The sequence below is a fragment of the Rissa tridactyla genome, chromosome 5 (genome assembly GCF_028500815.1).
Source record: "Rissa tridactyla isolate bRisTri1 chromosome 5, bRisTri1.patW.cur.20221130, whole genome shotgun sequence".
Classification (NCBI taxonomy): Eukaryota; Metazoa; Chordata; class Aves; order Charadriiformes; family Laridae; genus Rissa; species Rissa tridactyla.
In genome coordinates, this window is record NC_071470.1 from 50,280,749 (window position 1) to 50,294,994 (window position 14,246).

Here is a 14,246-nt window from a genome sequence, read left to right on the forward strand (position 1 = left end):
CTCACTTCTGCTCAGATGATTTGTGTAATGTTTTTTAAGCTACCAGCTTTTCTCACGTTGATTGGTGAAAACAAGAATTTATAGAAATCTTGCTTGTCATAGCTGATAGAAATCATTGTGCATAAGTGCTTAAAAGCCTTTGAAAAAATCTGACTCCAAGTCTCTATGGCGTAACGTGGAGATATGTGTAGATAAGATTAATGAATACAAGTTGAGTAGCGAGAAAAACATAATTAGGCTGTTTCTGATGTTTATCAGAGTGGAAGGGGCCATGAATAAAAAGCAGGCATTTAATCAGAGTGGAGAGATGTGACGTGCTCCTAGCTGTATGCTTGTTGCAAGCAAGCTTCCTCTAGCTCCGTTACCAAGCTGTTTGTCTGGGGATGCACTGTGCAGCGCCATGGAAAGCCGTGGCGGAAGGAGGCACGTGCGGAGCACGCCTCTGCTCCCCCGGCTGCCGTGCAAATGCTCAGCACTTCAGTGGTGGGGCCACCATACGGCAATAAATCAAAACAGAGGTATATTCCTGCCTGTGCTCCTCTCTCCCGCAGAGCGTGCTTGGAAAGCGAATACGGGAGGTGCAGTATGGTCATGAACTATTGTCCTTTTGACTCCCTGGTGGCACCCGTGGGAGTTAGCATGAAGGTGAATGTCGGGTAAGCTGATTTCCCCAGTTGGCAACACAGTGTGCCCCACAGAGTTTGGCTCATGATATTCAGGGCTTTTTTTCAAAAACATGTAGAAAGAGGGGAAAAAACATCGAAGTTTTCTTCCACTCTGAAAACACCCATCTATCTTGTCAGACAACGGCAGCCCATAAGACAAAGGGGAATGGCGGATTCGAGATCTTGAAAGGACTCTGAATTACCTGGGAGAGTGAGGTTAGTGTTCAGCACAGGACGGAAAAGTGGACTGCAGGCTATATTGACTGCAAGTACCTGACCCAGTATGTAGAAGCTTAGTTTGATACCTTTTTTAGTGTGACTGTGACCGAGCACTGGCACAGGTTGCCCAGGGAGGTTGTGGAGTCTCCATCATTGGAGATACTCAAAAGCCATCTGGACGTGGTCCTAGGCAGCCTGCTTTAGGTGATCCTGCTTGAGCAGGCAGAGTTGGACCAGGTGACATCCAGGTGTCCCTTCCAGCCCCAGCCACTCTGCGATTTGTTGTTCAGCCAGACTATTACTGTTTCTCTATAAACAGCGCAGCAACCTCTGTGCTGTCCACTCACATCCAAAGCTGCCCCTAAGGCAGGGAGAATCTCTGGGTCAGTTAGGTTATCATGAAACCCTAACCTCAGAGGCAGCTTATGGCTAATATCATACCACTGCATTGGATCTAACAGCCCCCTCACTCACAGGGAAAGGAGATAATATTTTCGTTATAATTTCACTGTGTATCTGTACAAGGCCAAAAGCAAAAATTTATACTAGAACTGCTAAAGAAGCCTGATTACAGCATCTCAAATACATTTCATACAAAACATCTGAGGGAAAATCGATATTATTTTCTTACCATGCTTTTTTTTTCTACTGTTGCAGACTAAGTATCCATAATAGCATCTCTTTCCCATGTATACTATGAACACCTGTACCAACATTGCAACACACACCCTGGTAACATTAAAAAGCATTTTTGCATGCTTACCATTTTAAAAAGGCTTTCAGGGCATGGTGTGACTTTGTCCTGCAGCTCCAGGTGAGACAAACAGTGTGGCCCACAGAGGGCAGCTGGGTTTGGCTGCTCATTCCTAACACCATCGTGGCTTTAAGTAGAAGTAAAAATAGCCTGAGGTGGCTCACACAGATCCTATGAAATTGTTATTCACCCTTTAGTATAAGGCATCTGTTTTAAACTACAAGATAATTGCAATCATTCAGGCAGTTTTATGTTCTTTCATTCCACTTCTAGATTTACACCATTTTAGCAACAGCTGTAAGGCCCATTGGCTTCACGGTCAAGCTCAACTTGATAGATGGAAACAAGTCTGAGCACTTGAAATGCACTGTAATGCCACGGAACCACCATGCACCGGAGCACAGGTCATCCTGGTGGTGCCAAATGTAGGTATATGTTGACACGAAACAGCTGGGCAGTTTAAGAGCTGCTAATAAATGCCTCATCTTAGCAAGTGACCAGAGCATGCACCAAGTGTCACTCTGGCAGCGTTTCACGAGCAAGATTCCCCTGAGATGCGAGGAAACGCTGAGCTGTTTAGGCCATCTCACACTGGTAGCTGAAGGTGGACCTTGAGGTTGAACACCAGCCTGTTGCCCCAGGTCCTTTGCCTCTCCCTCTTTCCATTGGCTGCAAACTGCCATTTAACTTTTTAAACTCTTCATCCCACCAGATGTATCTAGAACAGCTCCAGGAATTGCCACAGCAAATGCAGCCTTAAACACCCAGGCAATAAACATCTGGAAAATGTATACCAGCGTCTCTGATTCCTACTGCACAGCTCTAGATTTACAGCACAAATCCCCCCTCACAGAGACCTGCAAAGCTGAGCCTCTTCCGGACAGGGTAGAGGCAAATGCTTCTTTCCCTGGTACAGGAAACTAAAATAGACAAGGAGTGAGGAGGACAGCAGAAAAATGGACACACTGCGCTCTCCCAGCTTTCTGTGGTGGTAGGTGCTGGAGGGTGGGACGGCTAAAGATGTTGCTGTTCAGCTAATGCACTTCCAAAAGGCTATTTCAAACACTTAACAGTTTTTATTCTTCTGTCCTGGTTTCAGCTGGGATAGAGTTAATTTTCTTCCTAGTAGTTGGTACGATGCCGTGTTTTGGATTTAGCATGAGAATAATGTTGACAACACACTGATGTTTTGGTTGTTGCTACATAGTTCTTATACTAAGTCAAGGACTTCTCAGCTTCCCATGCTCTGCCAGCAAGCAGGTGCACAAGAAGCTGGGAGGGAGCACAGCCAGGACAGCTGACCCAAAATGGCCAAAGGGATATTCCATACCACATGCTAACTTGCTCGGTATATAAACTGGGGGCGTTGGCTGGGGGCGGGGGATCGCTGCTTGGGGACAGGCTGAGCATTGGTCAGCGGGTGGTGAGCAATTGTATTGTGCGCCACTTGTTAGTCTATTATTATTATTGCTGTTGTTATTATTATCATTATCTCTTCCTTTACTGTTCTATTAAATGGTCTTTATTGCAACCCATGAGTTTTATTTTTTTTTCCATTCTCCTCCCCATCCCACTGCGGGGGGTAGGGGGTGGGGGTCAGCAAGCAGCTGCGCGGTGCTTAGTTGCCAGCTGGGGTTAAACCACGACATCTTCCCAGATACAGCTTGTTTCTTTGAAGACAGTATGGCTTAATTCAGCCCCGGTGTAATTACAGCAGCTTCGGTGAGGTTGCAACATCCTTACAACCAGGTTAAAATTATTCCTTTGTTCCACATTTCCTTTTTCCTGACCAGCCGTAGCTCCATCGTCCCGGCTTTTAACTCTTGTACCAAACACACAGTTGCTGCATAAAGTGCTTTTGCTGTCCATTTGCAAGCGGTGACCTTCCTTTTCCCTTGGCACAAGTCCCCAGATGGAAGTGTAATCTTCCACAGCTGAGTGACTTTCAATATACAGGCAAAAGCAGAGTGAAAACCTTTGCATTGCTATTAAAGCCGCTCTCTATAAACAATTACTTGTCTTAATAGGGATTAATATAAGAACTAATCCAGTATTGAAAGAAGGTGAAACCACTGCAAAGCTTGTCTTGCAGCTGTAATTTCCTTCTGCAAATAGAGCTGCGGAGCTACTAACCAAGTCAGGAACCCTTCCCCAAGGAGGTTATCAGCAGAGTGAGAGCGCAGGAACAAGCTATACTACTATTCATGGGCAGAAAAGCTGTTTGTTTGTTTGATTAGTTTGTTGGTTTTCTGAGTCTTTTGGTTGTCAGTTGTTTTTTTTTTTTCAATTATGAAGACCGCAAATAGAAGCTGACATACAGAAAATGTATGCTATAAGTGTTTTGGTGGCTTGTTAGCAATAGAAAGTTTACCTAAGACTTCAAATAAAGGGAAAAATGACTACTGTGTGCAGAACGCCAGAACAAATCTGTGAAATCAGAATAGGCTAGGTAATAACTTTTATTTGGTGAATTTTAATGCACAGACAGTTCATTAGGAGCCACAACAATACAGAACCAGCTACTCAGAGATGCGCTAGCATAATCAGCTAGATTAAATGCAACCTTGCGAACCACTAATAAGATTACATTTCAGTGAGCTAATCAACGCAATATTGTAATTATGTGGAGTTAAAATAGATTATTAGAATAGAAATAAGGCCAGTCATTTCGATGGAATTAGATGGAATTAATAGCCTGTCTTTTCTTATTTTTACATTTCTTAAAATTCAAGCTTAGTGGTAATAGCCTTACAAAATCTTTTCTTTGTTATGTTCTATCTGTTTATTTGCCGTTCACTAGGATAGCTTTGTTCAGCCAAGCAGAGGGATTAGTAGAAATCTCACCCTTTGTCATAATGTGTGAAAAAGTGACAACATCTGAAGAGATCCATGTCTCATTTTGCTAAGGGACAGCAGCCATACAAAGATGCTAACAACCGAGCAGCTCAGTCAGAGCCTTCTTTAAATGCTGAGTTTTGGACCCTGGAACGCGTCCAACTTGATGTTGTGATGACAGTGCTGGCCTGCCCTCTTTCAGAGCCACCTCTGCCTCCCCTGCCTTGAGACAGAAGCTCCTCACCTTCCTCAGCTTCTCCATGGTGCTCAAAAAATAGCTCTGAGCTTCTTAAGTGATTTGCCGTTTAGCACGGCATTTGCTCTGGGATCAGTCAGCAAGTCCTAGTGAGCTGTCTGGTTTCCTTGAAGAGCCTGTGTGGGGCCAGTCACAGCATTGCTACCATAGATGCAGAACTTCTCCTGTCATACGCACCATCTACTACTGGAGCACCTCTGTATATGCTGAGCACCTGGAATAGGCACAGTCCATACCATGCAGTATCAAACACTTGGAAATAATTGTTAGGTTATGTGTTAAAGCCTCATCTGCACAACCGTAAAGGCCCACAGAGATCATCCCCAAACCTGCTCCTTATTACTTCCCCCGGCCAGATGTCTCCTGACTGCTCTATGCCCTTTGAGCAGCTTTTTATCTACATTAAGTCTTGTCTCCCTCAGTTTGAACAGTAATTTTTTCTGGTGGTACGAAATCAAATACTGTGCTTAAGGGTAAGTAGATTAAAACTATTCAACTTTCTTGTCTTAAAAAAAAATGGTACGTCTCCCAGATAGAGAGGTTAGTTTGCCTCAGTCTGCCATTTACCACTGCACAATGTTTCTATTTTTCTCTGTCAGGCTTCAGAATTCCGTGCATTCTGAGGTCAGACGACAGCATGCAATGTTTGCACAACTCATTTTTTAATCTTTCTCAAAAAAAAAGTTATTAATTTGTTATTCGATAGTCACTGTATTTATGACATTTCACTTAGGTGTTTATTTAAAATAAAAAAATAAAACCTTTGACACCTTGAGCCAGATCTCTGGGATGGAGAATATCCTGTTTTCCTGGTCTTTTTTAACCTTTAGGACCTGTTTCCCTGTGTCTTTCTTAACCTTTTGAATCATCATCTTTATCTAGTTTCAGTGCTCAAGCATTTATTTCTGTAGGTCAGAGTATTGAAAACTGATGCAAACTCTGCTGAACTTGATCGCATTCTCTCTACACAACTGACTCGTTTCTTCTTTTTTTTTTTTCTCCACAAGACTTTGTTCTAATTTCCTTTGTATGGTCAATATCTGCTTGAGCAGCAGCAATTTTTACTTTATCATTATTCTATAATCTCCTAATATCCTTTTTAATATCCCCCTCCTGCAAGCTTTATTATCCTTTGTACTAAAATAAACAGCAATTAGAATATTATTACTAAATTTTAATATATAAAGAGAATAAGCTGAAAAATACAATTGAAATAAAATGTAAATGTTATTTTCAAGCAGATCAGTGTGAAATGCTTGCTGGCATCAGCCTCGTTTTCTCCATACTGGCAATCTCCTTCCTACAAAGAGTTCAGGTTAGGAATCCTCTCCCTGTTGGTCAAAGATTTGAAATTGTTTCTCAGTTGGCTGAGGAAAAATCGAGGTTGGTATGGCTTTCTTTGCTTTGCCTGACATGCATTTAGATGTATGTTTAAAAAAGGGAGTTCCTGGGTTTCCTGGAAAATTACAGAAACTCAATATATACTGCGAGAAAAATACACACTTTTCCACCTATGGCCAGCAAGCAGCTTCGCGGTGGAATAAAACAGGGTCTGTGAGAGGCATATTCAGATCATTTGGTTGTTCTCTGGTGAACTCTGCGTAATAACTGCAAAGGAAAATAGCACATTTACTCAAAATAATGGTGTTAAGTTGATGCTGTCTGAAGAGCTACAAAAGATGTGACAAAGGGTGGCTAAGCCATTGAAATGCAGTTTTTCTTTCCTTTTATCAGTTCAAAATGTAAATTGCACCTTTTTAGTTTTACATTTGTGACATACCTTTTGCCTGAGAATATAATTTGTTTAAGAGGTAGTTAAGAGTTAAAAAGAGAAATTTGAATCCCTTAGTTGAACCGATCTATTTACACGATATATTACCATCCATAGTTGGGCTAATTTACTTATTTTTCCCTTGCTCAAGCATTTTAGGTACTTTTAGTCTCTGTACAAAGATAGATTATTTAAAGATTCCTCTTATTTTTTTAAAGTAATATTTTTTCCCAATCATTAATTTTAAGGTTAGCAGAGCCTTTGTAACCTTGATTGCTTAATCAAAATACATGAAAAAAAAAAGAAAATACCTAGGATTTCATGCATTCTCTCCTGTTTTCCAAACAACGATGAGCAGCCCAGGTAACTCCCTCCTGTTGACCCAGCTACAACGTGGTGATGAGAGGGCACAGCCTGAGTACAAGACCATACCAGCAACTCAGAAGCATGATACGGAGAAAAACAAGGAAGATCTGAGTCCGTTCCTCAGCTTGTCTGTTTTAATTTGAGTCATACAGAGTTTTGCCACTTATGAGTGTTGGACCTGGTAGCCCAAATGCACAAGTTCACGCACTTAGTCAAAATTACATCTGCAGAAAGCTTGAGAGACCTCGCTGTGGAGTAGTCTGTCATAGGACGAATATGAAGATGGCAACAAGCACTGGTACTAAATCAGCTTGCTATTTTGTTTCTTGCTTCTGTATAATAGAAAGCGATCAAAAAAGCACTTCTGGTTTTCTGTGGATGAAAAATGAATCAGGTATCATGTCAGAATAGACTTGATCAACTCCGGCAAGGTCTGCTACCACAAGTTTGTCACCAGCACATGTGGCCGGGAGGCGAGTAGGGTAGTGCTGGAGAAGCATAGGACAACAATTTTATGTACAGAAGCAGACAGCAACTATTTCTTGTTATGCCCATGTCTTTTTGTTTCAGAGCAGTCTTCTGAGCAAGTATTTGGAAATTTGTTTTCTCAGAAATGGGCCACAAACAGCAGAGTGCTCCTTCAAAGATGAAAAGAAACAATCCTTCACAATTCTGCCTCTACCAACGATACAAAGAATGGTTTATACATCAATGAATGCCTTCATTTTTTTGTGATAGATTACCCAGAAATCATGGTTAGAAGATTTACCCGAATTTATCAGCTGCACATTGCCTCATACCACTCTCTCCTAGGCTACAGACATTTCTGTTTCCTTTTCTCCTCTGCTTTTGCTTCCTTTGAAAGAACCCTTTCTACTCCTCTATCTCTGCAGAGATTGTCTCTATCAGTATTTTCCCTGTATTTTCGCTCAATGTTTTACATGCCTGCAGAAAACCTATGAGGAAAAAACCTGAAAGAGCATAGTTTATTTACCTAACAAAGTGAAAGCGCTGGCAGGGGGGTTGGACTAGATGATCTCCAGAGGTCCCTTCCGACCCTATGATTCTATGATTCTACGATTTTTCCTTGGGAACATTGCAGAGAGAACGCTGTTTAAACTACTGGACTGTACTGTCAGCAGAACAAACAGGTACCAACCAGTTAAAAATACATTTCACTTGGATATTTTAAGGGTTCAGTTCTGGGACTGAGCTTCAAGGTTAGTTTTCCAACAGGATCATGAAGATAACCCACCAGAGCTGTATTCAAGTAGGGCTGAATACCACTATAGAAAAACAATAGTTTGGCATGGACAGTTGGGGGATGGGGGGTGATGGGGGGTGCTCTCCAGATCTATAAGCTCACATTACCAATTGCCCAACCCCTCTTTCTGTGCTGGGATTTCCTCTGACTCTACATGAAAACACATGCACTCGACGACGAAAGAGAAAAACAAGCCTCCGCACTTGCATTTGCTCATGTAACCTCAGACTGACCACACCCACCAGCAACAGAACTCGCCGCATGCAAAGTAGAACCGGTGTTATCCCTTCAATGTAGCAACACTTTGTTTTCCCTAAGTCTCCTTTCCAAAAAATAAAAAAGCACATAATTAAACTACTAAAATATGCTGCAGCAGACAATAACACGTAGGTTTTGCAACAAAGTCAAAATGCTGTCGTCGTTACCTTACAAATTCCTGTCTCTTTTTGTGAGGCTTAGAACACCTGTGAGCCAGTTGCTAACAGAAGATAATTAGCTCCTAATTAACACTTACACCTATCGCATTCAGTTTTTTAGAATTTTACATTTTATAGTTCTCCCAGCTTAACCTGCTCTCATCCTTTCTCTAATGAATGAACAACTTTGCCCAACTCTTTGCTACTATCGAGGGAAGTGCCTGTGAGGCAAGACGCTGGCTGCTGGTGCCCTTCTGCAACCTGTGTCTTACACACAACCGGTTGCAGTGTTCTGGATACTAGGACGACTCTTGCTAGGGCTATATTTCTCGAGGTATGCAGGCAAGACAAAAACACCTCTTCTAATATATTTTTGATGAACTCCAGATCAAGGCAAGAGCAACCCCAAACTGTAAATAGCTCTGAGGACACAGTAGGGGCTTGACTGAACTTATGTGAGGCAACTGGTGGTATACTTAATGGTGAATAACCCAGCAGAAAAAAAGATGATGTATGATTTCAGAGCCATGCACATATCATGGTGTTGGTTGATCTCTTCTCCCAAGTAACAGGTGATAGGACTAGAGGAAACGGCCTCAAGTTGCGCCAGGGGAGGTTTAGACTGGACATTAGGAAAAATTTTTACACTGAAAGGGTTATTAAGCATTGGAACAGGCTGCCCAGGGGAGTGCTTGAGGCACCATCCCTGGAGGTATTTAAAGGACGGGTAGACATAGTGCTTAGAGATGCAGTTTAGTGATGGTTTTTGTCAGCGTTAGGTTGATGGTTGGACTCGATGATCTGAAAGGTCCCTTCCAACCTAGGCACTTCTGTGATTCTATGATTCTATGATCACATCTGAGGCATGTTTCTTTTTTGTTCTGCATCCGCCAGCCCAGCACTTCTCTGGCTTCTTACATGTCACACATATATGTGAAGTAGGAAGCCCTTGAAAATTCCCTGTATATGAAAATACACCCTCCCCCAAGATGGTCAGGAGGAAGAAAGAGCCCTTTTCTCTCTTCACTACCAACCATTTTGTTCAGCAGCAGTTGAACACAAATTTACCTTTTTGTTGAAGTTATGTTACTTTTGGAATTGTGAAGAGCTCCTAAACAGGTTGTTTTGAAGACGACTGAAGGTCACGTATTTTGTTTGATGACTGGAACATGCTGGAAGAGTCCATATGCTAAGTGTCAAAGCAGGCTCTGAAACATAAATTTAGTTTAAGCACTTGCTTTTTACTGAGAACATATGTCTGGGGAGAAGCCCCAAGGCTAAATCCCACCTTACCTTTAGATTTACATACTTTTATATATTCAGACAAACAAACTGTAAATTCTCTAGGTAAGGGAAAAGTCATCAGTATTGGACTAGAATATTAAACATCAATCTGGGTTAGTCGGTACCTAAGGATACAGCTCAAGGTTAGTCCTACCAGGGTAGACGTATTTTCAATTGGTCATGATGATCATCAACTGCCACATAAGTTACCACAGTTCAACTGGTGGGTGATGATAATTTGTGAAACTCCATCACTTCTGATCATATTTTGCCCCTGATAATGGTAGCTGATGAGTATTGATCCCCTAAGTCCTGTCCCTATTCACTGGCTCAAATTAAAGGGTCTTGCTTTCACCTTGTTTGTTAAAACCTTTCTGACATGTTTCACACACAAAGGATTTTGCTGCCTTTCTTAAAACAAGTGCACCTTTGCTGCAAAGTTGGAACGACCTTCATTTTTCCTGCTATGATCACAGTCCTCGCAGGTAATGCTTTCCTTTGAACGGTTTGTTCTGACTTAAGTGATTTTACAAGGTCTTCTTTATCTCTTCATCCTAGACGAATTCATTATAAACGTCTACAGCCCGTCTCTGGCCTCACCAGTGCTGGCACTGCGGTGGCCCGCTCAGCTGCTGCTGCTGTTGCTGCATATGCTGCTGTTGCAGTTTGCTCTATTTCAGGCAGCTGTTTCACGTCCCCCACACCCCTGTCAATCTTTCTTCAGTGACCTGCTGCGTCTTGCTGACCCTCAGATTAGGCAAGGCCCGGTTAAAGGTTGGTCATTTTTTGCTTGGTTCATTGCTGATATCAGAATTATTACAAAATAGCACAGATTAACTTCAGCAGAAACCTTTGGTTCTGGTCACAAAGTCATACAGTAAAAACCTTGCTAGCAGCGTGTTTTTCCTTTCATATTGGTACTCTCCCAGGTCAGACAGAGGAGGTGACTGACACCCCTTAAAGGTGACACTCTCTAAAGAGCCGTCTGCAAACATGCACTTCAAAGGTCTAAGCAAGATAAATTACCTGTTAATTTAAAGGAAGCTATAAGTTTTTATCCCACCAGTACACTTGATGTGTACACAATGTTTCTAGCAGATAGACAACACCACATTACCTCTGCATTAACAACACAGTTAGTCACAGCTGTCTTGCAAACATTTCACAAAATTCTTGACTCCAGAGCAGCCCAATGGCTATGTCTCAGTTCCTTCTCGTGCAATGAGGAAACGTCCTTGTAATCCTGTCCTAACACATTCCGCTAAGAGACATGAGTCAAGCTTTCATGGCCTTAGGAACCAGTTGCCAAAAGCAAATCATGGTGTGTGTCAGCCTGCTCCCATTTCGGTTGCACTGGCTGGCAAAGCTGAGCCTCGCAAGGTTCTCTGTGCGTTGTTAAGCTGACCAAGACACAATGAATCGCAGAATCATAGAATGGTTTGGGTTGAAAGGCACCTTAAAGATCATCTAGTTCCAACTCCCCTGCCATGGGCAGGGACACCTCCCACTAGACCAGGCTGCTCAAAGCCCCATCCAGCCTGGCCTTGAACACTTCCAGGGATGGGGCATCCACAGCTTCTCTGGGCAACCTGTTCCAGTGCCTCACCACCCTCACAGTAAAGAATTTCTTCCTAATGTCTAGTCTAAATCTCTCCTCTTTCTGTTTAAAACTATTACCCCTCCCCATCTTTCCTGTAGGCCCCCTTTAGGTACTTGAATCAATTCAGTGACGGTGAATTCAGTGATGGTGAATCAGACCCAGTCTGATTGTTTTCCCCCAAAGTTTACTCCAGGTTACCTCCCACGCTAAGTATCCAAATTTTAAATTCCCTAGAAGCATGAACAGTCTGAGTTGCGCTTTCCAAAGGAGAGGGAATCAAGCTGGGCTGTGCAGTGACTCAAAACGTTTTCAGACGACTAGCCTTTGGCTGTACTTCAAAGGACACTTCCAACCTACCTAAGCAAGCACAGCCATCGAAAGAGGCAGTCCTGCCCTTCTCCCCAGTCATTTCTTCCCACACTCCTTCCTTGTGCTAGCACAAGCTGCTCTGTGAATATACTGGGGTACTGAGCAGGCTGAAAAATAAACCTCATTAATAGTTTTGGCCAGGCAGTTTTTCAGCTCCTCGAGTCTTGCCTGTCACCTGACTGCACAAGTACTTGTGCTAGCCCAAAGGCGAGGCAGGTCTGAGGCCAGAGCCTCAAACTACAGCCTTCCTATCTGTGGTAATGTGTGCAGATTTTTTAAGGCCAGGTTGTTCAATCCACCAGTTTTCCTCTGTCAGCGACGCTGTTTTTCCAAGCGAGGGCTGCAGTCCCAGCTCCAAGCCCCGCGCCACGCCATGGCACAGGTGTCTGATAAGGTACATTCAGACCTCGCAAACGAAAACTGCCACGAGTAAACGATCTGACAACAGCAAAATGGAGAGTCATGGGTCTATAAAGAGTTTGAATGGCAGTTTCTCCTCCCATTAAGATTAGGGGTTTTTTTTAAATCCATGTATTTTCACAGAATAGCCCTAATTGCTTTTTGTGCAGGCCTGGTGGTTTTGCTCTTGAAACTTTGCCTAGTAGGAGCCATTGTTAGGAGACAATTGAAAAAAGAAAGGGAAAAAGGACTTTCTAGTCTCACTCCTGAATAGCTATTTTGTTCTAGCTTTGATATGTCTTTTCCACTCCTTGGCGTTCCAGCAGTAAGAGAGCAAAACTCGATTACTCTTAAAGTAAAGCTGTGAAATGAAAAAAAGCCGAGACAGCCATCTAGGAGGCCACTTTCGGCTCTGCCCGATCAACACGAGTTCTCTGCTGTTTGGCTGTTAGGGTCATGATGAACAGCCTCAAGACCAGGCAGCTGAGCCGCCAAACCACCTGAAAATGACAGGCCACAGCTGCTGTTAAGAGCTGAACGTGTCTTTCTGCGTGAAATCACTGCACCTTCTCCTGGAGGAGGTGGGATGTGTATGTGCACAGATGCTTCAGTCACAGCTTGCGCATCAGTAAAACCAAGAAATGGGAAGGACAGTGATTAGAAGGCGACCCCAGCAGACGGTTTCGGACTGGACAACCAACTCCTACATGTTTTAAGGACCTGACCTGTATGCTGTCTTAATGCAAATACAAGATGGTACTGGATAGTACAAAATGTCTAATGAATATAACTGCAGCTAGTTGTAACTTTACAAGCTTAAGCTGAATTAAGGGGAGAATTAATACTGTTTTGCCGAGTCTAATGATCAACCATTTAAACGAATTAACTTGATGAACAAACTACACGTGGGAGTTTTGTTTTTTTCCCTTTGTGACTGGCCTCAACTACTAAACCTCCGTAATATTTGCAGGCAGATCTTGAGAAAAATGCCACAGCGCAAGACAAACTATGATGTGCTGGTGATCTTCACCTGGCTCCCTGGAGCCTCCCTGAGCCTGTGATCATCGTTTCACTGAGCACATTCACTCTTCATCATGGACAGGGTTCATCCCACTCACCTTTAATCAGCAAGGTGTCTCAGAAGCCGTTTTTCTCAGATTCTTCAGTAGGGAGAAAAAAATACAGCCTCCAATTAGCTATAAAAACCAGAATTGTAAACAGAAATACATGACAGTGTATCTGCAAATACTTAAAGCTCTGTTTTTCAGCAGAGGCTGTTTTGCAGTTATGCTTCTTTGAAATGAAATACTCTGATTACTGATCAGTCAAAATGTGCATTTGTGTCCGGTACACTTTGAATGGTTTCCAGTAGAGCCTTTAAGACTTGCGAGTTATGCAATTAAATATAGTTTTGCTTTCTCTTACTTTTATATAGACAATTGAGTTCACTAACTGCTACTAAAATAATGCAGGACTTGCAAAATTAAGCAGCATGTGTAGGAATTATAGTGGATTTCCTGAATAGCCATGGCTCTGTCCTCACTGCTCCATCTATGATTATTTTTATTTATGTAATCAGATATTCATTCTGCAATGGCTTGTTTGTGCCTCTAGGAAGTGAACAGATGTGTCTCTCTTTCAAGCCAAGATAAATAATATTGGTCGTAGATGATGATTTCTTCTTAGTTCCTTCAAGTCTAGAATGACTCTTTTCCAAGAGCGGTTTTTTTCTGTATTGCTACCTCACAATACAGACATCTTCTCCTGTAGCTAGTCCAAATGTGGGGGTTCTTTTGTTCTGATTTCCCAAAGGGTGTATATGAAACACTGACCGTTATTTTAAGCTTGGTCAGCAGTGGGCACACTCAGCATTGTGCTGATAGGTGTTTACAGGAACTTTAGACAGGTTAAAAAAGAGATGATCTGCTAATGTTATACTTTCAGGAAATCCTTCCAGCTAAACACTACTATTAATATTTAACTTCACCATATGCGAAGTTTTCTGGGGCTCAGATCAATATTTTTCTTTAAATTATGATTTACTAAGC

The 14,246-nt window shown here is 42.4% G+C and overlaps 1 protein-coding gene across 5 annotated transcripts in view; it reads right to left on the reverse strand.

Moving 5' to 3' along the window:
* The window catches only part of SNCA (synuclein alpha), a 201,809-nt gene that overhangs the window by 4,652 nt on the left and 182,911 nt on the right, over positions 1–14,246 (reverse strand). For 2 of the 5 annotated variants that reach the window (XR_008466727.1, XR_008466731.1), the window contains 2 exons: positions 13,317–13,394; positions 7,339–7,504 (listed from right to left, as the gene is read on the reverse strand). The gene's annotated coding sequence lies outside the window, so the exon portion shown is untranslated. Of the gene's footprint in view, positions 1–7,338; positions 7,505–13,316; positions 13,395–14,246 lie in introns of those variants that run through there. The other 3 variants (XR_008466730.1, XR_008466728.1, XR_008466729.1) reach the window with 3 other exon arrangements.